Genomic DNA, 24,560 nt, shown 5'->3' on the forward strand with positions numbered 1-24,560 from the left:
TCAGTTGATCACTTTCTGTATCCACTGATATGAATTCACAGCAACATCTCAGTAGTGTTAGAAGCTACATCAGAGTCAGAGAGCTCAAACATCTTCACTTTATTCCTTTGGGGTTTAAAGAGTTTGTACAGAGCAGCTCACCTGAATCAGCACTTAGTGTGAACAGAAGGAGCAGAATTAAACATTAAAATCCTTGTTTTATTATCTCTAACAGAAATCTGAGAGGACTGAATAATGATTATAATCATGTTCTTCTGCATCTAATCCTCATGAGTCTCCTCACACAGATTAGCAGGCTGAGCTGTCACCATGTTAATAAGAGCAGTGGGTGTGTGGCTGTGATCTTACTGGATCACCGCTCACTTCCTACTCACAGTTTCCATCACCCAAACACACACAGTATGTGCTGCTCTACAGCTGATGGAGACAGACTAACACTGATGTCAGCAGAGGCAGAAACCTGCAGGAAGTTTTGTAAAGTCAAGACGAGTCAGTTTTATGAATACAGCCCAAAATCACAGTAACATTGCCTGAAACTTTGTGTTCTTCTAGGCAGGATGCCAACAACGTCGGTCTTTGTCTCTCAGTCAGAGAGCTGTAACACAACTCTCAGCCAGTCTCTCTCCTATGGCACAGAGTCACATCCACAGTGCCAGGGTGTCATTTCAAACCTTCATCCTTGTGCCCTCTCCGCTCTTGTATCTCACCTCTGGGACAGATTATTGCTCTTGGCTCGCTCACTGCTCCCAGCGTGGCCTTTACTAAGACAGACAGTATTTTATTTCACCTCTGACTGTGCACAGCCTTCAGCACCCAGAAGAACATCTCTTATTTTCAGTCATGAGAAAGATCATAACATTTCCCAAAGGTTAATGTGAGAATAAACATGATTGTAGCACAGCTGCAACTTCCAGGGAGCTGCGTGCATGTGACTGTGTTTCTGACTTCAGTAAATATTACATCTATTAACAACCACGTCGTCAATTAACAACGAGCAGCTACATAAAGTTGCTGGACAGAACTCATCCTCGCCTGATGACTTGTTCCAGCTCATCTAAGAGGAAACCAGTCTCATGCCAAGAGAGCGGAGCCAGAATCAGCTTCAGTCCACATCAAAAATAAATCATTCGTCAGCATTAAACTTGATATGAGGATTGTGAAGATGCCTTTCATTGACTTTGGACAGAAGCTCTTTGCTGCCTGAAAGATGCTGATGTGATGCCCGTCAGTGGTTCAAAGACTCAAAGATTCATTAACAAGACAGTTATACAGATCATGATCATCTCTATGAAGAGGAACAAGTTCCTTAAAACACAAAGAAGTGTCCCGTTACATGATGATCGAGGCTGGTTCTGTAATGTCTGTACATAGCTTTCAAATCTCTAACAATTTCTCTCTCTTTCACTTTAGCAGAGAGGTGGAGCTGTTTAAAATACCAGGTTTTTATGCATTCAGCTGTTCATCACAGTCAAGTGGTTCAGTTGGAGGTCTGAATTAGACCTGTTAATATGAAGCTGTTCAGGTAAGACCACAGACAGGAACAGCTCTGCTGAGAAATAGTTCCTCATCATAAAGATGTTAAAAAAACAGTATATTATGGTTGTACTGAAGTGTTCAAAGTGTTTCTATGTAACCTTTTCCACAATCCTGACCAACGGGCCCTGCCACACTGTAAAAACTGCTCAGGAATGGTCTGAGGATCTGACAGAGACTCAAGGCCTTGCCTCAAAAATCCCCAGATCCCAGTTTGATCAATTATCCATGGGAAGTGCTGGAACAAGTCAGATCCATGGAGGCCCCACCTCGTAACATGGGACTCAAAGGATCTGCTGCCAATGTCCTGGTGCCAGACACCACAGGACACCCCCGGAGATCCATGTCCATGTCTCAATGGGTCAGAGCCAAGTCCGATCCATGATGGAGCTTCCATGGATCAGACTTGTTCGGGACGTCTCACAGAACAAGTCCTTTTTAATGTTGTTGCTGATAGGTTACATTGTCACTGCTCATGTAGGAGCTCATGTACAGGTCAGCTCTTCACTGCTTTAACCCCTCACTGAATTCTGTTGTCCTGGTAAACAACACAACAACGAGGGAGGACGCTCTCTGTGTTCATGTTGGACAACTTTGTTTTTCCAACAGCAGAGAGTTGCTATTATTTCAGTATTTGGTGCTTGATTGAGAGACAAATAACAGTGCTGAAACATAGTGTGTGTGTGTGTGTGTGTGTGTGTGTGTGTGTGTGTGTGTGTGTGTGTGTGTGTGTGTTTTGAAATGATCTCAACAGTTGTGCAGAGATGCTGGTGAAGTAGATAAAATGTCCTTCATTCTCTGTCAAATCTAAATGACAGACGTCACTGTCTGTGATCTGAGTGAAAACAGAGTGTGTGTGTTGATTCACGTCACCATGCCTCAGACAATCAACACATCCGAAAAACATGTTGACAAGAAAAAATACCATTTGGTTCATAATTCAGGCAAAAAAAAAAAATTCAGTGAAGACATTTAAGTCCTGAACTTACTGTGGATTTAAAAAGGATCAAGTGTCTGAAATGGAGATCAGTGCTTCAATTCCCATAAAGATACACAACACTCATCCTCACAGGACGATTTATATTTAAGACTAGCTGAGCTTTAATTCATGAATTTTCTGATGTGGTAATAATATTAGACTGTTTCCTGAGTCAGCTCAATTTCAAAAACACTTTTATTTATAGGATGAACAAATGTTCAGGGAACTTCCTTTAAAGGCCCAACCAGTAATCATAATATGAGTATATGAACTGGAGGTTTACTCACAAGACGTAAAAAAATCCACTATTTCAAATCAAATATAACCGAACAGTCTGAATGAAGAACTGGATTTCAATCAGTGTTTTCTTTATTTAAACTATTTACATAATTGTACTGTTTTTAAGAAGCAGACTGTTACAGAGAGGTGTGAGTTTGAACACAGAGCCACAGTAACATGAGCCTCAGACCACAGAGAAATGAAGTAATGGGATTTAGAAACCAAAGCAAACTCAGTCCGGGAGCAGCTGAGCCTGCAGCACTTCAATCACAGAAGCTCTTTCTTGTAAAGACAGTGAATTCACGAGGACAATAATTAGCACTAATTAGATTTTCTAGTAGAAAGAACATTAGCTCACATTAGCCTCCTGACTTACAAATGTAAATGTAGACATGATCCTGTTGAGTAAACTGCTGAAAGTCTTTTCCCTCTGTGAGAGAGTAATAATATACAGCTGTTCTGCCACAAAGCTTTACTGCCACTGGAGAGCTCTGCATTATGTACAGAAGCTCCGGGAGGTGTGTGTTTAATAAGAGAGGGGAGAAGTGTGAGTCTCTGGATATATTCACTCATATTAATGCTGACTGGTGCCTGGCAGCAGAGCATGACTCAGCGTTCAGCTGAGAGACAGAAGTCTGTCAGACGACAGGTAAATGATTAAAGGTGTAACTTCTCTCTCTGTTCATCACCTCCTCTCTGTCTACATGAAGCTCTCTGAAGCGCAACTGCCTTTACAACTATTTTGCTCATTCACAACCTTTTAATTAGAATGAATATAAATGATTTTAAGTGTCAGCATCCAAAACTGGAGCTGCTCTGATTCACTATTTTATTTGGATTTTTCACAGCTCACTTCCTTCTCTTTGTTTGTGGAATAAAATGTGTTTAATAAAGTCGCTGTTAAGACCTCTAATAATATCATTCATTAGGGATTTTAATCTTAAATGAGTGTAAAACATACAGTTATATGAGTAAATCAGTGCACCTGATGCAGGTACTTTATACATTTACCTGCTGGGTAGCTCTGCAGAAAGTGGAGCACAGAATGTGTTTGTACACTTTGTCACTCATGACTTGCAAAACAAAGGTGCTTGGGGACACTCCCACACTGCTGCACCACCCTGCGGTGTTTGGCTGCACCACCTGATTTGGTCTGAATGTAGCCTCAGGTTTGGGAGCTCCATCACTTCTCACTCTGCTTGCTGTTTTCTTCCACCCAGCTCTACAGAGTGGAGGACATGACAGAAGAGGAGCTCCACAATCAGACATCCCAACATCTATTTATGGAGTGACACTGCACATCAGAAAAGAATCAGATCACTGCCCCGAGAGTAAGTGATACTGAACTGAGACAGGAGCATTAAACCAGGCGGATGCAGGTGTGGTGCACATTGGACACACAGGTGGATCGGACAGAGGCAGCACTTCCTGTCCTCTCCTTCCTGACAGCAGCTGGATGATCTTCAAATGGAGCTGTGAGGATTTAGATCTTATTAGGATGTCACAGTGACTGACAGCCAGTGAAGTGGCTGCAAATCAGTCAGTTTACCAACAGGTGAGACAAGTGACAAACCACAGAATGAACACTCTGGTTCAATAATTCAGCTGTGCATCACTTCTGCAGCCTTTGCAGCTTTACTGCAATTTCAATTTCATGAGGAAAAATGTCAGTCATCTGTCAAACCACATCAAGTCTCCACAAATGTGTTACAGTTTAAATCCACCTCAGAATAAAGAGTCAACAGTTCTGGCTAAAGGGGTGACCCCTATCAAGTGACCCTAACCCCAACCCACACTGTAAAAAAAAATCCGTAGAATTTACGGTAAAATACTGGCAGCTGTGGTTGCCAGAATTTTACCGTAGAAAATACAGTCACAATGTATAAGACATTACGGTATGCTGTTTTGGCAACCGTACATTTTACAGTAGAGAACTGTTATTTGTTTACGGCAATTTGTTGTAAAAATAGCAGTTATAGAATAAAACTGTTTACGGTAATTTGCTGTAAAAATAACAGTTATTATATAAACCTGTTTACAGTAAATTATTTTAAAAATAACAGATATACTGTAAACCTAATTACAGTCCATCAGTGAAAAAACACGGTAAAACTGTAAGATATAGTACGGTATTTTATTGCAAAGTTCAACTTTACGGTAAAATACTGGCAGCTGTGGTTGCCAGAATTTTACGGTAAAAAATACGGTACAACACTTATGGAATTACAGTTTGTTGGCGTAGATTTTACAGTCAGCAAATGCAAATGGTAAATTATAAAGGAAATAACCAATTAAGCCCATTGTAAACCAAAGTACAGACTATAATTGACAAACTTTAAGAACTTCTCTTTGCATATACACATTCTCTGTGAAAAACAGAACTTGCCCAGTATACTCACAAGGCAGTGTTGACATCTTGAAAAGACAGTGTGTGTCCATACATATGAAGGATAGTCCATGGTAGAAGAAATAAACATCATGAAAAAAGGAGCCACTTGCCCTGTGTTGATCAACACTAATGAGTCACTGAGTCCAGACTTGGCTGAAGAGGGCTCTTAACATGGACATGGTGTTCAAGAAACTGGAACTTAAAGCATTCAGCAGTCACCAGTTCTGCTTGAAGACTCATATGTTTTCCATCTGGTGTCCACTGTAGACTGGCATGATCCTCTCTGCAGCCAGAAAACAGAAACAAAGCAAAGGTTAGATTGATGCAGTGCCTGAGCATGATGCCTACAGAGATAAATTCAGCCTTCTGTTGTTAAACTGAGCTCCAATGAGCTATACATAGAATGAAACCAGCACTCTGGAATATAGTTTTGCAGGTCATCAGGAGTATTTCATTTATTTTATTGTATTAGTGTGAAAGGTAGAAACAGTCACTTTTCAGGACTAAGTGATCATCAGTATTTGTTTCACCCTTGTCGAATTGCAGCCTAAATCCTGAATCCTGTCCATAATACTGATTTTTTTTCTGCTGTATGTTTGTATGAAGCTGTTGGCACCGTGCACTTGAGGGAGATCGATTGAGTGAAGTTTGAGTTGTGCTTGCATCTACTCATTTGCTATACTGACATAAACCATTGTTTACCTCTAATTAGCCTTGACAAGACTGGTGTTTGAGTCATTGGGTCCAGACTTGACTGAAGACAGGTGGGACAGAGTCTCATACAGACATGGTACAATGTTAAGGAAACTGGAACTTTGGGCAGGTGTTGTCATCATTCCTGCTTGAAAATTCACCAGCAGTCTTCAATCAGGTGTTTACTGTGGACTGGCATGAATCTCTCTGCAACCAGACAAAGAAAGACAACAAAGAAAAAATTGTTAATGATAATAATGATAATTATTATTATATAGCACTTACACTGTTGCAAAGTGCTTCCCGCAACAACAACAACAACAACAAAAAACAAAACATTAATTAAAGAAGTTGGAACAGAAAAAAAATTAAATGGTGAATGAAGAGTAGGTTTAAAAAATCTCATAAAAAGGCCAACCTATAAATATGATTTCAGGAGGCACTTAAAACAGTTAACAGATTTAGCAGATCTAATAGATTGAGAGAGATTGAGGGAGAAACTGTGGAGGCTACAGCTGAAAACACACAATCCTTTGGATTTGACATCGAATCAGTGATTTTGATTTTTTTTAAGGATAGTTCCGAGGATTTACCCTTAAGGAACTCCAGATAACAGGGTAGTAGACATATATGGGAGAAATAATTATTGATGTGGCCATGTAAGTATTTGACAGGTATGAAGAAACAAAAACATTTAATGGCAGCACCAGTTCAGAAGCCTATCTATTTAAATGTACTCACTGAAGCTGAGTGCTGATAACGATGACGATGAATCAGAGTACTGGCCATACCGCACTCCTGCAAAGTTGACTGCCTTGCATTATCCAGCTGCACCGTGCTGTGGAGAAGGTGAAATTATTTGTTAAAAAATTGTATGGCTAAGGTGTTAAAGGGATCATTCTCACTTGTTATGTTATCTTTGAATTCGCCTAGATCAAGTGTCAATAAATGTTTCCTTCGTAATACATCCAAGTCTCCTTGTATCATCTTTTATTAAGAATAAACCAGTTTCTCCATTATTTCCATCACAATTATATTATGAAAGGCCTAGATTTATGCTGTGCTTAAATGTAGAGTATGCAGAATTTTCAAAAAAACAACATATGGACCTGTACAAACATAAATCCTCTCAATCATCACTCATGACCCACTAGAAGAGTGTGGTGGTCTGTTTTTCTCATGAGACTCAGCCCTCAGCCATTGTTTTGATGTGTGGCCGGTCTCCTTCTGGGTGGCAACCAGTGCTTATAAAAAGAGATTAACATAAAGCCTTCTATTGTTAAATTAATGCATGGTCAACTGTGCAATCACTTATCACTATTTATTCTTGACAAGACTGGTATCTGATCACAAGGGTAGATTAGTAGGCCAGCAAAGAAGTTGATGAGTCCATGTCAAGTACAACCACTAGTAGACTACCTGAAAGAAAGTGTAAGGAGAAGACAGGATATACATCCCCTCAAGTGAAATATGAAATCATCAACTCTTTCACTCTTTCCAACACATAAGGTTGCAAATTACAATCAAATGACTCAAAAACATGAGCAGCTGGGCCAGCCAAAGACCATGTAACACATATTTTTAATATCACAGCGGCCAAGGTTCAATTGTGGCTTGGGCCATGCTACAAACTCACCCTGCAATTTCAAGTAGAATAAAGACACATTTCTGAGAAAAAGATCACTGAAATCCTCTGATATATCCATATCACCCTCATCTTTACCTGTCCCTGTACTTGTCTCATTCACTTGAGCGCCAAAGTTATCTGATTCAGTTTGAACAGATGATGATTGTGAAGCAGACTCTCTGAATAAGTCACTGATACTGATATCTGTAAGATCTCTGTGTTTCCGTGACATGTGCGCGGAAAATGAGGATTTGACCTTGAACACATTTGTGCATCCTTTGACTGGACATGTCACAGCACGTCCTTCCACAATATGCTCCCTCAAGTGAGCTACCAGATCTTTTGTATCGTGACACTGGCGCTCACACATCGCCATTGCACACTTAAAATCACTTACAGCCGTCCCGACAGTAATGGGAGTAGGAGCAGATACACTATGCCTCCGGTAAAAATGCGCTCCATATCTGTAAAATGTCTGCTTGCAACCGGCTCCAGTGCACTTAAATAAACAACGTGGTTCATTTCTATGGAGTTTGCAATGAAGCACATAACCCCTCAAAGTCTTAACCGACTTGCTACAGAAGTTACAGCTAAACATTTTTCTAGCATTAGCAAAGTTAGCTGTAGCTAGCGACTTCTCAGAGCCCTTAAGTGACTCTTCTATTCTGCAAAAAGCAGATAGCGACACGTCCAGCAACTTTTAAGATATAGCTACCTGAACTCCTCTGCTTGAAAGTCAACGAATAAGAGCTAATGTGGCTCTGCGGCTAGCTAACGTTGATCGGACAGACTCAATGAGCTGTGAATGTGCTTACCTGAAGAAGACACTCTGCTCCTGTGGGCGCGAAGAAATGGCGGTGAACTGAAATTTCCGTTAACTCCGCGGTCCTCTCTCTGCGTCTCTCTCTCTCTCTCTCTCTCTCTCTCTCTCTCTCTATCTGTCGGTCTGTCTGTCTGTCTGTCTCTCTGTCGTTCTCTCTGTCTCTCTCCTCAATTCAAACACTGCTCCTGTGGGCGCGAAGAAATGATGGTGAACTGAAATTCAAAATTTCTAGCTTCTGTTAACTCCGCGGTCATCTCTCTCTCTCTCCTCAATTCAATAAAGCTTTATTGACACGGAACAACAAACACAACAACGTTTTCATTGTCATGTTTTACATATAATAAAAAGTGTACATGTACAAGAATAAAATACATATACAATAAACAATAAACATGTATAGTTTTCTATTGCATTAAGTGCTTTGCGTCGGCCCAATGCCCCTTAACTGTGATATAATAAGCACATACCACTGCCTGTCCTGATGTATTGCTTAAATATACCATACTTTTTAACATTCTACTTTCTATAGAAATGATGGTATGATTTTATGGTTGTGTACCGTAAATTTAAATGTAAACACCAGCAAAATCTGTAATTCAGACAGAATGATACCGTCAATTTTAAGGTAATTACACGCTTGTGACATTATGGTATTTTACCGTGAATTTTGCAAACTTTTTATAACATTCACAGTAAAATTCCATATTTTCTACTTAGTAAGACCGTACAATTTAAAGTTATTTACCGTGTCTTGATTTACAGTAATTCAATGTATTTACTACAGTGATATACTATTTTTGATTTTACGGTATTTCACTGTTGCTATTTGGCAGTTTTTTACCGTAATTTCTACTGACATTTTTTACAGTGCAGAGCCAAGAGGAGGAGAGAGCGCCTGTACAGTGACATCAACCTTTCATCAGTGTGTAGGTAGAGAACAATCAGTGGAGCCCTAATCTCCATGTAAAACATCTTTCTTAATGTACTGTATTAGTGAGTAGGTGTGATGGTGAGAGCAGCTCATCTGGAGGGAACATTTACTCAGAGGTAGACTTGAGAAAGAGAGTGTGAAAGAGAGAAACTAGAGAAAGAGACAGTCAGGGAGACATGTTTAAAGCTCAGGGCTCCATCTGTGTGTCTACATGGTGTGTGATGGCCTCAGGAAAGGCAGCCACTGTGTCAGCAATAGAAATGTGAAGCGTTCGGCTGAAGAGTGGAGAAAAGGATCACTTTGGATTGGTCAGATTCTGTTTGATCTTTTCACACTCGTCAGCTCATTGAGGGAATGAAACTGTGGTAACCTCGACCTTCTGTCATAGTGTGTGTTCAATGTAATGTCCCAAACTCACTGTTGTTCTTTGACAAGGATCAGCAGATACTGAGCTACATGTCACATATTTAGTGGTTTCTGAACTGTTCGTATCATCAGTGGACATCAAAGACATGAGTTGTGTGGGTTTATGGGAGTTGTTGTCTTCATTGTTAAACAGTCACCATTGCTGATTAAAATCAGGCAGAGATGTTCACAGACTGTTTTAAAGGTTTGATACATTATGTATAGTCATGTTGACCTACAGGAGGACAGCAGGGGGTAAAGAGACGTTCAAACAGTGTATGATTGATAAAAATGACATTTGAGCTGTCAGATGTGGTGCCGTAGGGAGACTTTAAATCCTCTTCTCAAACACTGTTTATAATGGACATGATTAATAATCCATATATCGCCAATAGACCTCTGAAATTACATTTGAAATGACTCCAGCTGCGCTACATGTCAAATAGAATAGTGACAGAGGTGAAGTTCAGGTGTTCAACATGTAAAATACACCCAAGAGAATATTTTTACACATTTATTTGTTTTGTTTTGTCCGTTTCTTCTACAAATATCCAGACTAAGAACTAAAATTAATGTATTATTTATTATTATATGACACTGAGGAATTAAACTACCTAATGCTACTGTGCAGTCATCTCCAGAAAATGATCATGAGAAATAAAACGTGACCAGACGATCACAATCATCACTGAATCACAGTAATTGATGGACACTGTTGTTTTGTTCGTTGCTTCTGCTGTGGTATGTTTACAGAAGCCTTGAGGGGCAAGTGAGGACGTTTGTTTTCTCTCCTGTGTTTATGACGCGGAGCCTCGGGAAGGTCATAGCAAGAATGTTGCCAGTGAAAATGGCACTGGTGAGTTAATGAGGACAGAATATGCTCCTGACCTTGATCCTGTACAGAAGTGATGTTTTGTTTTGGATTCCAAGTCTTCGTCTGAACGGGAAAAAGCTTCACTCAACAGACTGCTGAAGGTGTTTTTGTTCTTTCCTGCAGTCAAACATGAAGTGTTAATCCCAGCAGGAGCTCTGCTCTGGAGATCACAAGGAGACAAACAGTGAATACAGTTGAACTTCTGCTCTGCTCTCACTGTACTGTGATCACACACACATTTCTGTGCTGATGACTGCAGGCGGAAATATGGAACAACACTCACTGGATCATTAAAACTTTAAGTGATAGAGCACATTTCCTGAAGAAATAACAACATGAATGGCATCTTTCAATGTGCCACAGTTTTAATTTTAATTAAAGTGGCAACAGACAGCTCCATTATTAAAACCTAATGAAAAGTTCTCAGTGGTTTCTGCCAGACAATGCTCCACATGAGTCTTCAAACTCAAAGACATGCAGTGACAGCAACGCTTGTTTCATCTTATCAACGTCCTATATTTCAGTTGGGCTGTGACGTCAGATCAGCAGAGAAAAAGTCGGCCATTTGAACCTCCTGCAGAGAGCGAGGCACATTTTTGTGGGAAGTTGTGGAATAAGTGTTTCTGGGAGGACTCCCACTGGTCGACACTGGAAGACTGGCTGCTAAAGAATGAGTGCAATGAAAAGAGAGCCGGGTGCAGTAAAAGAAGAGTGGGTGCTCTGTTGGGAGAGTGGGTGGTGCGTATGTGATGCTGAGAGTGTTGCCTTGAACCAGTGGTACAGCCACTGAGGCCATTTCAAGTGTTTCTCAGCAGAAATAAAGTTTCTTGTGACCGGTGCAGACGTCTCTAGTGGGGCTGTAAATTCCATCTGTTCTATATTTTCTGTCTCACTGACATTGAGAGAAATTGCAGAAGGAAACTCACTGAAAATGGTTCTGCTGCTCGTTGTTGTCCCTGTGGTGTGTAGATGTTTCTCACCTCTGAGAAATCTTTGTGTGCAGTGATGTTACAACACAAAACATGTTTGTTCTCTATATGAATGAAACAGTGAGACAGGTCAGTGGAGTTTACAGATCACGGTCATCACAACACACGTCGTTAGAAACAAAGAGTTATTTCTGATGATAATTCATATTGACTCAAACTGCCAGTGTGGATGGTTTTATAGTAATATTGAATTTATTATGAAGAAGTGTACATGTGTAGTTGTGTTTATGTGTGTGTTTGAGCCCACAAGTGTGTTTGTCAGCATGATGAGCGCTGACAGAACCAGTGGAGGAAAAACAGGCATCATTAAGCTGCTTGACAGCATCCGTCTGGGAAGATGGGACACCGACAATGAATGAAGAAGCTGTGAGAAAGACATTTTCTCTCTCTCTGTTTTTCACACACACACTCAAGCACACTTCCATTCCTCTCTCAACTAATAAATGATGCCTTCCTGCTCACTGGCAGCCATTTTCTCCCTCCTCCCCTCTTCTCCATCATCTCCATCCAGTATCAAGTTTCTCTTCATGTCTCTGTTTCTCAATCAGACATCAGACTTCATCTACATTCACAACCAGCAGAGCAGCTGTGTCTTCATCATGACCAGCAGCATGTTTCCATCATGTACTGCACAAGAAAGTCAGCCAGCTAAAGCTACTTTACACTGAGGACGTTCAGATAACCAAGAACAGCTCACAGCTTCTGACTCTGCTCACACATTATTACAAGAACCTGTGAAGCAGCACAAATCACCTCTGATCCTCACCCCACACCAGTCAGACAGGAGGAGAGCAGAGCAGCGACTTCACTACTGAACAATTAAAGCCAGCAGTCGACCTCTGGGTTTATACTCCACACATTCAGCTCTTCATGCCTTTCTTTTTCCACCAGGACATGGAAGAACCAGCGCTCTGCTTTTATATTAAATATGTGATCTCATGATGAAGACTGAAACGAGCTTTAAGGCTTCATTACTGAAACAGATCATGTGGAATATCTGCACGTTACATTCAGGTAAAGTCAGACATTTCTATCACCTTTGAGCAACAACCTGAACTATTATCAGTGACATATCACTCCGACCATTGTTAATACATGACACGGCACAAAATGATGATGAATGAACGTTTGTTCTCCAGAGTGATCTCCCTCAGCACCACAGAGCTAATACAGGATTTATAGAGTTCCTCTGCCTCGAGTATCTGCTGCAGTTCAGAGAGAGTCCAGCTGATTTCTCTGGAGAAAGTCACTTATATGTGTGGGCTCACTTTTACATATTTATGTGGTCGAGATTTCCAGAGGACAGTCTGTAATGTTAAACCCATGATGTCTCATCATTCAGGTACACACTGAGCAGTAGGTAGTTTGTAATGGCTCGTCTCATTGTGGGCAGGTAACAGATCACAGGGTCAGAATACTTTCTACAAAAGATTTAAGTTTCCCAACATCAAACGCAGACAGTCGACATGACGAGACAAGTTCTGCAGCAAACCTACCAGTCCAGTAAAATCTCTGATCACAGACACTTCCTCAGGGTTTTACACTTCTGTGATCACAGTCTGATGACTGGAGGGAAAACAAGTCCTCCTCATTACACTGCCTCATTAGAGAGAAAGTTCACATTAATGCAGTGTGCTCATGTCTTCTACTGAGCACCAAGCTGAAAGCTGCTGACCTCCAGGTGTCTTCATTTATAATTAACGTCCAGCTCACAGTGTTTCTGTCCTCCAGCAAAACGTTGCTGAGAAAACTGTTTGACTGTAAAAGTTTCATTTCTGACATTGAATAACTAAAACAACAGATGAAATACTAAAGGTAATGTCTGGCTGGATGTGGTCAACAGAAAACAACAGGCTCAGTCTAATGACTGGCTCTTCATTAGTTTGGGTTCACTACACGATGCTCAGACAGTTCTTTAGTGTATCTGGGATCCAAACACAACATGTGGCTTCTCTGAAGTGCTTCAGGGTTTGCTGACAGTACAGAGCTCGATGAAGCTGAAGCTGAGACAGGGAGGAAGACGTGACACAACTACAGAGCTGGTTTCTGGTTTAAATCCTCTTTAAAGTCCATTCTGTCAATAAAAATCACTCCACAGGGAGGGTTATCACCTCACTACATTATAATCATGGACATATAATAACACAACATGTTTATATAGAAACCTTCCCACCACAGTAAGTAGAGTTCATGTTACAGGACCCTGTCAACACGTTCTCCATGTGGATGAGCTTCCTGTTGATCCTCTGACAGCCTGGAGAAAACACACTGCTGGAGACAGTCTGTGTTTAACCTGTGCATGTTCACATCACTGAGTACACCGTCTACATCAGTACACTGTCTACATCAGTACACCGTCTTCATCAGTACACCGTCTACATCAGTACACTGTCTACATCAGTATTTCACTGACTTGTCAGGAGAACACACTGTTTGCTGTCATCACTGAGCTCAGCTGTAAGTTACAAAACACACAGCAATGAAAGATCAAGAGCACAAAGAGGCAGAGATGTGTGTGTGTGTGTGTGTTGTAGTATCGCATCAAAGCTTCTGCTTTTCAATAACAGTAAAAACACACTGCATTAAATTCACACACACGTCACACACACCACTCCCACCATGTAACAGCCTGGGAGCCTCCATCTGTATCAGCCAGCAGATGTAGGAAATCCTCTTAATGCAGGTATCTTCACATCACTCGACCACACAGCGACACACAGCACACAAACACACCTGCAGGTAAACTGTCACACTTCATCTGTATAAGAACTGATCGTGTCTTACCTGCATTTCAGGATCCACGGAAGAAGAATCGTGATGACGAGTTCAGGAGACAAAAAACAGAAGAGGGAGAAAAAAGAAAAATACAATTAAAAGACAAACTTAAACACATAATCAGCTTCAAGTCACTGCAGTAAAAACATCTTTCTCACACACTGCCTGGTTATATTTTACAACTTCTCCTCCCAGACTCAGATGATACAGTGTCAGCTTTAACTTCCTCCATCAGCACCCTGTCTTCTTAAATCATCTTCTCAGACCACAGGTGTGATTTGAAGGTGTGTTCTGGCAGCTCATATTTTAACTTTCAGAGGTGCAACAGTATCAAGAGACACTCTGAACTTATAAAATGAAGCAACAACATGGAGAGAGGGGAGAGACACAGAGCTCATCCAGGCTGAAAATGAAGCAGCAGTGTCTTTAAAACCTGATGTTACAAGTATGAGCATGGAAAACATACAGCAGTGATCAGAGTCTGCAAAATCACCATTTAGCTGCACATTAGTATGTATTTTTACACATTATGTATAAAATGAGCAGAGCTTCTGCTGCAGCTCAGTCAGTCCAGCTGCTGAAAACTCATCTCTCTCTGTGTCTTTTGTCATTAGCTGATTTAGTAATGATCTGATGTCTCCTGTAGTAACAGAGGCTGACAGGATCTGATCTGTGCCAGGCTGAGACAGTGTGTGTGCCAGCTCTGCCTGGCATGGCAGCATGAGAGAGGCTGGCCTGAGGTCAGGTCTGACATGAGGTGAAAAGGACTTGACAGATTGAGTCTGAAGAGATCGATGTGTAACGCTCAGTGGGATTCAGAGAAGAGACCAAATAAATATTTTATAGAAGGGATTCACCATCAGCTGCAGATTATTTATCTTTTGTTTAATGAACAACCAGAGCGGCCTGTGAAATGACCCTTTAAATAAAGAGACAAACACTTCACACAGAAACAGAGCAACAGGAAAGAGTACGCGATCCACCAAAAGTGTCAGAAGTATGAAGCAAAGAGAGCGGAGTGATGAGGAGAAACCCACCGACACCACTATCAGTGTGTGGTCATTGAAAATGTGTTCTGATACATGTTCTTCACAGAAAATGAGCCAAGGCCAATGAGTCTGAGTTTGAAAACAATTTTAATCGTATCATTTTTCTTTTGATAAAAAATGAAAACGGGTCCGACAGACCCGAACACCATACAAGGGTTAAACCTAATCACAGTCTGTGGGGTGGATTGATCCAAACAAGCAGTTTGGATCAAGACATGACAGTTTACAACAGAGTACAAACTGAATCTGAACTCATCTGAAACCAACATGATGCCAGAAAATCACAGTTCCACCAGGAAGGACATGAAACATGTAATCAATGAATAACAGACTGTTGTTCACTGAAGAATAAACTCATTATGTATGTGATGTAATGTGCAGTAAAATGTGCGACGTGTTTGATATTGTTACTGTTATAATGAGCAGAGCTTCCACAGGCTGCAGGCTGTTTGACAGCTTCATTACACTGAGACATGAGAAATATTCCAGCTGGTTACAACCTGAGTTTTGTTTCTCCTCTGAGTGTTGTCGTCTGTCACCGTACAACAGTTCAGTGAAAGTGATGAACCTGGACTGCTCTTGTCATGATCCATCCTCTTCGTTCACCTTCATTACCCATAAAGACAAAAGCTACACCACAGTTTAGTTTAATGGCTCCTCGTGGTGTTTCAGTTATATCTCTGACAAATCACATCATTGAAGTCTACATTAAAGACATTAAATCTCCCTAACAGCCACCCAGTTCTCTACAAACAAGATCTGCTTGGCTCATGAACAGGAAAAAATCACACTGAGGAACAGGAAGAATAGAAACTGTGTTATTGATTCACTTTCACTGTGTAAAAGGAAACAAACAGAGAGACGGAAGAAATAACTGAATCCACCAGCTGTCCTTTAAAGACTCTTTGGAGACAGTCTTACAGCTGAGCCAGTTGTCTACAGATGATCATAAACTTCTGCTGTAAAGTCCTGCCATTCACTGTCTGAACATGTTCTCCACACACATTTGATTTTTTCAGCTGTCAGCTTCGTTTAACAGACGATCAGCACCATAAAAGAGCCGTCCTGATGAGATAAAGAAGAGGGAGAGAGAGTCACTGTATGTTCAAACACCTATTAAAGGACACTACACTGTCCACTGCTCTTCATCTGCTGATTGTTTCCCTGCAGATCTTGAGATTTAAAATATCAAAACGCACAAACAGGCCTCTCATAAACTGCAGTGATCACATCTATCACCGCCCAAATATTCAATGTATTCTGCTCCACAGAGAAATCAATCCTCAATCACTTTAAAAACAAGCCGAAGCTGCGGAGCTTAAATCTGACAACGTCTGAATAAATCTGTGCCCATCACATCTCTCTCAGACACATAATGAAGAATTAAGTATCGTTTATTGACCAAAATGAACATCTATGAACACAGTGACTGCATGTAACTGATCTGAAGAAACACATCGGTGTGATATAAGAAACAATATCCATGGACAGCTGTATGTGCCTTGTTATAAAGGACTCAGTGTTGACGACAGTAACACACCCTGCTGCAGCACACAGCCTAATCCACTACAAAGCTTTGTCCAGCAGACAAACACAAACTCTTCAGCTGATTGGTGACAGCGAGGAGGAAGCTGTGAACCTGGTGAACTGTGACGAAGGACTGAGCCGACCCTCCTCTTTGTCCACGACAATAAATCCATCCTGCTGGAGGAAAACCTTCATTCACCTGCGTGTCTCCATCAAGAGACACAAACAAGTTACTGTCCACAACCTGAACCTCTAATCTCTGTTGTCCTTCAGGAAAAAGGTTGTGATCAGCCTCATCCCCTGCAGCAGGAGCCACACCACGTCTCTCAGACCTGCCGCTGCTCGTCCAAAGACGCTCAAGAAAGGGATGTGATGAGGCTCGGTGCTGAGTCTGATATCTGTCTCTGAGGCCGGATGAGGCGACATTTAACAGGAATGCATTTAAAGAAGTTATATCAGGATACTGTAATCATATCAGTGACATCAGTGTGAGCACGTCCTGGAAATAGATGAGACATGATTTCACCTTGTGTTATATTGATCTTAATAATGGAGTATTTAAGGGTCTGTGGGTCTGTGCAGGAGGCTGCAGGAGATAAGTGAAGCATGCAGTGCATACTTCACCTGGTCCTGGAGATTCAGCTGCTTTCCAGGAACAATAATTAAAACAGCAGTAAAATAAATCATAGAGGACTTTTTCACATTCTTATGAAGAGACAGAGTATTATTCCTCACAGAGGGCTACATGTGACTTCATCATTTAACATGTCTGTGCTCAGAGGTCCAGTCAGAGTTATCAGGTTTGATCTCATCTGCAAACATAACTTGACAGAGCAGTGAGACACTACAAGTGGGGTTTTGGGTGGAGGCATCATCAAGTGTGCCTCGGGCACATGAGTGGGCAGGAAGCAGGATGACAGCTCTGTATTTTTAGGTACAAAGGCTTTTAGGAAGGAGAGGGTGGTTGAATGATGGTGTCTGCCTTTCTGCCTTGATGGTGTCGGCTACTATCCCAGCTGTCATTTATGGCAGGACCTCATCACTCTGCCTCCACAGAGAGAAGAAAAAATGTACCAGGTGAAAGTGAAGGCATGCTGCTTTGGGCGAGGGCGGCTGCTCTTCACCCACCAGTCAGGAAGGGCTGCAGCACCTCATCGAACAATTTGTCTGTTAGTTTCTCAGCAGCACAGGAACTTGTGCATGAAATGAGCTGTGAAATGAGCTGCAGGACACAGATGAGGCCACTTCCCTCCTGAATTATTAAGTAAAACATTTATTAATGTTTGATGCTTTTGCTTTTTCTCTGAACTTTTTGTTTTTACTTGATTCCTGTTGGAGGTAACACAAGTTAAATGGTGGTTATTCTGACTCGTACACTCATAAATCTGTCTGATCTTTTATTTATCAGAGTTATTAGAAGACGTTACCATCTGAGTTTCAGTCCCCGCTCTGGTTACTGAGGTCTATTCTGTCTCACAGGCAGAGAAAACACTTTTGTTCCAATTAGCAAGATCCTCCTTTGAACTCACTTTTTCTTTGTGCTGCAATTTAATGAATATTTAAAGGAGCTGGACTCACAAAACTGTCCCGGCAGAAACATTATATATTATTGTTACGACTACTGTCGTAATGTTGTGACGTATACAGGTGCGTGTGTGTGTGTGCTCTTCTGTCCTCCTTGAATGCAGCGCCTGCTGACCGGACTCCTCCTCCTCTGCGCGCTGATTGGTTGCCGGATCCGGCCGAGGCTACAAAAGACCGAGATGGCGTCGGAGAGAGGCAGACACAGAGAGAGAGGCAGAGAGAGAGACGAAGTCCACACGCTCCTCATAGATCCAATCAGCCACACCAGGGCATCTTTGTATTTTTGCGTTTGTAGGGGTGGACTGCCATTTCTGTTGATTTGTTTTCTCCTGTGTTTGGCCAGTCAGGGAGGTTAGCTTTTGTTTTTGAGTTCTGTTTTGTTTCCCGACAGGTCAGCTGATTTTCGGAGGTAGATTTCTTTTTGTTTGTTATGTTGGCCTGAGTCCATCCTGAACTAATTCATTAAGTCACAGTTCTGTTGGAATAATAAATTCTTTATTCAATTTCTTTAATCCTGGTGGCTGCTTGGGTTTTGGGGAGAATGGGGCTTATTCATGTTGCGTCCCAGTCACCCCTGGATGGGTCGTAACATGATAAACAATAATATCACACTGGACTGGACATCAGCGACTCGTGCTGCAGTGATTTTTAACATCACACAATAAAACTGACGTTAAACACTTAAAACATAACAGCAAGATCATATAATCTGATGTGCTCATATTGGTAGCAGACTGTGGTATACAGACATTGTGATGTCGTTCAGTGTTTGGTAAGTGTCCATCTAAAGCGCAGTGAGCACTTCCTCTGAGTCTGATCTGAGATGTGAGAGTCTAAACTCAGAGCAGAGAGCTGAGGATGGAGATACAACATGTATCAGAAACAGAGAACCTGGAGTCTCTTCTCCTCGGGTAGAAAGGGAGAGGCTGTGCTCTCATGCCAACATTGCCGAGGCCTCGGAAGAGAGTGTGAACGTGTGTTTTGTGTGTTCAGACAGATGGAGATGAATGGTGAAGCCTGCGGAGTCGAAAGAGGCTCAGCTTGTTCTGTCTCCCCCTGTGTAGTGCAGACAGAGCGGGGCTGGGAACTCAACACAGACGGGTGGAGAGAAAGTTCACCTCTGACGAAGCAGGTGGTTCAACAAACAGTGAAGAAGAGGAGGAAAAGGAAGAGGAGAGACTGAGACAGAGAAAAACAGATGTAGGAGGGAACAAAGTGACTCTTCCAGATGGAAACACATCTGTATTACTGAACTGAGACAAAGAGGCAAACAGCTAATAAGTGTTTGACCCTCAGAGATTCTCCCTGCAGTGAACCAGATCACAGCTACAGACAGGCCTCAGTGACCCCGACTGAGCCCGACACTGTGTAATACACACTGAAACACTGCTCACCATTTACAGCAGACATGAAACTCACTATAAGCACAATAAAGTCCAGTAAATCTGCAGCAGCTGTTTGTTTCTTCAGTCATATAAACATAACAGTGATGGCTACTTAATGTGTATGACTGGTCTGTCAGAGCAGTGATATCATCTGTTAACTGTTCAGTTAATAAATGGTCTGTTGTGTAACACACAACTCACTAACAAGTCACATGTGTGTGTTAGTGTGGAGCTCGTGGTGTTGAAGTGACAGTGATGGCTGCTGCAGCTGGTTTGACTGACAGCTGCTCCAGGTGTGTTCAGACATGCTTGTTATTCAGTAGCTGTTCATTATAAACTCCACTGTTCCGACTCTACAGCCTCCATCTCCTCCACCTGACTTTCTCCACCTGGTGTCTGAACTCTGCTGCTGTCAGACGGCAGTCGCTGCCTCAACAACATGCAGGAGTTTGTGTCTGTTGTGGATTCTGAGAGGCCAGAACCAAAGTGCTGAAAGACCCAACTGACACATGAGTTTCATCAACAGATCGTCACTGATGATGTAAATTTCTGCCACGTCTGCTTCTGATTCTGATCGTAGATGAGAGACAGCTCAGAGTTCAAGCTCAGATGAACAGGAAGTGTGTGAACGCTGCACAGCGACTTAGGTGTAAGAATGAAGTGAGAATGTGACAGAAGCAGGAATGATTCATGTGATTTATCTAACCTGGCTCACAGTGATCACGGCTGCTCTGACATTTCTGCTCTGTGCTCAGAACTGAGACCCTCCGAGCAATCAGAGATTAATGAGCACATTAGCAGCTCTCATTTTGTCCCCGGACCCGACGACACGCTCAGACATTTGGTGTGAGAATAAGACGACACGACTTTCTCAAAAGAAAACGATAGAAACACTGACTCAGAATGAAAACATTATAAGTTGGGAAAATGTGCAAAAACACTTCACTGACATCACTTAAACAAAAGTTCAGGAAACATTTTCAAATTAAAAGACTTCAATCAAACTAAATGTGATGCTGCTGGAGGAGACACAAATCTCTGGACTGTGTTTTGTGCATTATGAATATTAAAGTGCATTTTAAACGATGAGAAAACCTTCAGATTGAACTTTCAGAACCATTCAATGACCTCCGGTTGGGATCCTTTATATGATGACCGGCAGATAACGACCAACAGAGACTAATGTGACATCTAGAAACAGCAGAACTCAGAAACTCTGCAGAATTAACAGATTTATTAGAAAGAGCAGGATGCTTGACATTATCTTTGAGCTTCTCTTCTCAGGATGTTATGACAGTCTTTTCAGCCAGTTATGAGCTAATTATTGTCAGATTAAAGTGTGAATGTTCAGTGATCTTATTACAGCTGCCGGGTGAAGAAATTAAAGCTGCTTCACGAGTGGAATTAGAAAATGGATCATTGAGTTTTTTGGTAAAGAAAGAGCTGAAATCAGTCAAATACTTCAGAACAACTGCAGATTAATGACTGAACACTGAAATGAAAAGACATGAAATCACAGTGATTCACTTTGAATCAGAGAAAACCTCCTCAAAGAACCACAGTTTCCATCCTTGATATGCAGCATCAGTGTCTTCTCCTCAGTAAAAAAGAAAGTTTGTTGAAACTCGCTGACCAAAAGGCCAATGTCAGTGTCTTCTGTGGGACTGGTGTTTGCTGAGCCCTCTGGTAACAGACAGTGTGTTTCTACCATCAGCAGCATTCACAGAGGCAGAAACTACAGCACAGCAGGCTCACAGGGACAGCTGCACATGAAGCTATAATACACTCAGGCAAATCTGCTTTGTAGCAAGAGGCAGCCATTGGCCTGTATTTCTTATTTGTGTGAGATGACACAAGAACACGTACATTTTGTGGCTCAGTCGTCCCTAATCAATAGTCAGGAGGCTGATTGGACAGGGAACAAACCCACTGCCATGTCGGCAGAACTGACAGTTGAGATGAGCGGCGGCCTCAGAGGAAACATGCAGCCCTGCTTCCCAAAGACAGACAAGACATCCAGCACATGCTGCAGCACAGGGCCTCAGCTGGAGGACACCCTGAACAAGCTGCACACTACATCTGATTGGGCAGTGAACGTTGTCACAGTTGGTTTTAGGCCATGACAAAAAGAGAGATGCACCGCTTCAAAGGAATAACAAAGGCGTGTTTATTAATCATAACCACAAGGATAACTCATACAAAGTGACAACATGAGGTATGGAGGTCAGTAAAGTCAGTAGTGTAGGGTGAGCATGCGAGATGAGTATAGGCTGTGTAGGTGTTGTAAAGTGCATAAAAAGAACAAGAGGAGCAACGCAAGCTATGGCTGCCACATCACCCGAGGAGACAGGCGTCCATCTGGGAGGAGAGAGAGAGACACAATGAATGAAAAACCACTCAAATAGTAAACCAGATCACCTGGCCCAGGTGCCTTCAGTTACCAGATTGCCAGGTTGGCCCAGCCCACTGCCAACCAGCAACCAACTCCAGACCCTACTGGCAAACACCAACACGGGTCGCCACCCCCCCTATTGGGGTGCAGCCCCCGACATCAATATCATGCTCTATAAGATGGGGTATCCCCGAACAAAGTTGGATAGCTCCGTATTATTTCCACAAGCTCAGCGCTCTGGGACCCAGTCAAATGACTGAGCAGACTCCCCAGATCACACAGTGTGTCTGAGTTCTTTAGCCTACCACAAACCACAGGATCATCAGGTGCGCTGACATCTACCTCCCCGTCCAGCCCCAAGGCAGCAGACACCAAGCCTGAAGGCACAGAATCAACAGTGAGTGCAGGACTGATAATTGAGCATAGAAAATCACCATTTTTGGTGAATACACCGCCCGATTTTTTCAATAGCTCCAAGGTCATTTGAGCCATCCTCTTGAAATCAATGCCGACATGTCTTGTTACACTGGTAGAATGAGACACAGCATCTTTTGTTGAATTTTAGTGGAGTTTTAATTTTTACATGAATATTTTAATCATCCAGTTGGTGACGGAAATATTCTTCAGCTCACACATCACCTGATCCAGCTGAATGAGCTCCAGACTGTCCTTCATTTATCTGCTCTGACCTGCTGCACATGTTGGTAAAACTGTGTATTTGTGTTAATCCAGCGCAGATCTGTGAAGATCCAAGACAACCGCCTGTGTTCGATAACGTCAACATTTAGATTGAAGACGTCAAAAGAGAGACAGCGAGATGGAGGGTCAGCGAAGAGGACAGAATGACAAGATGTCCTGAGAGACGAAGACTCACAAGAGGACAGAGAGACACAGCATGTTGTCAAGATTCAACACCTCACTGTCAGAGTGTGGTATTAAATGTGAGGTAACCACTGCTGTACATGAAATAATTTAACAAATGTCCTCATGTACTATGTTGTGAACTCCAGAGAAGTGAGACAATAACATTTTGAAAGTATAAACACAGTCTGCGTCATCAGCCTCATCTATGAGGACAAGCTGTTTTATGGCAAAAACCATTTAAAGTATGAAAGAAGGTATTATATCTGATTACAAATGTAAATGAAGCCTTATAATCCTACTTAACTTCAGGTAATAAACAACTTCACCTTTATGTGGAAGAAATAAAAATGTTTCCAGCAAAGTGCTGTCCAGCCTTTAGAAAGGTTGATTCATGTGAAGGAGCTGCTGTGTTTTGTAATGAGGAGAGAAGCACTGAGGTCACTGAATACAAACTGATCACTGATCTGATTCAGTTCACTGACAATCTGCAGATATGATCAGGCAGTGACACATTTTAAACATGACACCTGGAACTACTGCTCTTCTTCTTCTTCTTCTTCTTCTTCTTCTTCTTCTTCTTCTTCTTCTTATATTAAATCTGACAGAACCCCCCTGAACTCCTCTGCTGCATTTCAAGATGCTCTCTGGAGGAAATGATGAAATAATGTCTGAATGACAAACAGCTGACCGTGACATTTACACAGCCACAAACACCACTTTGTGTCAACATCCCCTCATCTCTCTCCCACCTGCCTCCTTCTATCCATCCTTTCCTGCTCCCTGCTTTGGGAGGACCAGGAGCACAACACTCAGGCAACATGTTTCTGTCTATGTACAGCACAAAGAGGCTAATGAGTCCAGTGATCTGATGAAATTGTGTGTGTTTGTGTGTTTGTGCGACAGCTAATCTGTGTGTTTCTCAGCATGAAGGCTGCTGCCAGTGAGACAAACGAGGCATCATTTAACAGCTTGGCAGCCTCCATCTGGGATGATGAAAGAGCAGGACTGAGACAGATTTAAAAATTATTCTGTTTGCTTTTTTCATCATTTATTTATTATTTTACTCTCACCAGCCTCCGCTGAGTCTTTGACCCTGCTCTCACTTTTCCCCCAGTGGCTCTGGTGACAGATAAACTGAAGGTTAGCTCTGTCCTCCAGAGAAACAGGGCTAATAGTTGGCTTTGTGTCTCTGAGGAGGCCCAATAACCCTAAAACTCACAAACCTGCTGGTCCTGGAGGAGGAAACTGAGCTCAGTGAGAACCTCTTACTGTCTGCTGGTCTCTGGTGATCACACAGAAGGAGGGTGGATGCATCAGGACCAGGTAACATGTATACAGCTTGCACAGGTGCAGAAACTGGACCATCTGCAGTATAAACACGTCTGCTGCTCTCACAGATATTAACAGAATCAGTGAAGCAGCACAAATCACCTCTGATGTTTATGTCGAGCCAGACGGGCGA

General features: G+C 42.0%; 1 long non-coding RNA gene across 1 annotated transcript; it reads right to left on the reverse strand.

The window, feature by feature from the left end:
• Positions 1 to 4,906: 4,906 nt before the first annotated feature.
• LOC311256384 lies at positions 4,907 to 8,557 on the reverse strand. Its single transcript, XR_014622491.1, has 4 exons — positions 8,316 to 8,557; positions 6,615 to 6,711; positions 5,883 to 6,080; positions 4,907 to 5,463 (listed from the first exon to the last, which is right to left on the reverse strand). It is a non-coding gene; the product is annotated as an uncharacterized lncRNA (long non-coding RNA).
• Positions 8,558 to 24,560: the final 16,003 nt, after the last annotated feature.

The sequence above is a fragment of the Pagrus pagrus genome (genome assembly GCF_965226575.1).
Source record: "Pagrus pagrus genome assembly, chromosome: 4".
Lineage (NCBI taxonomy): Eukaryota > Metazoa > Chordata > Actinopteri > Spariformes > Sparidae > Pagrus > Pagrus pagrus.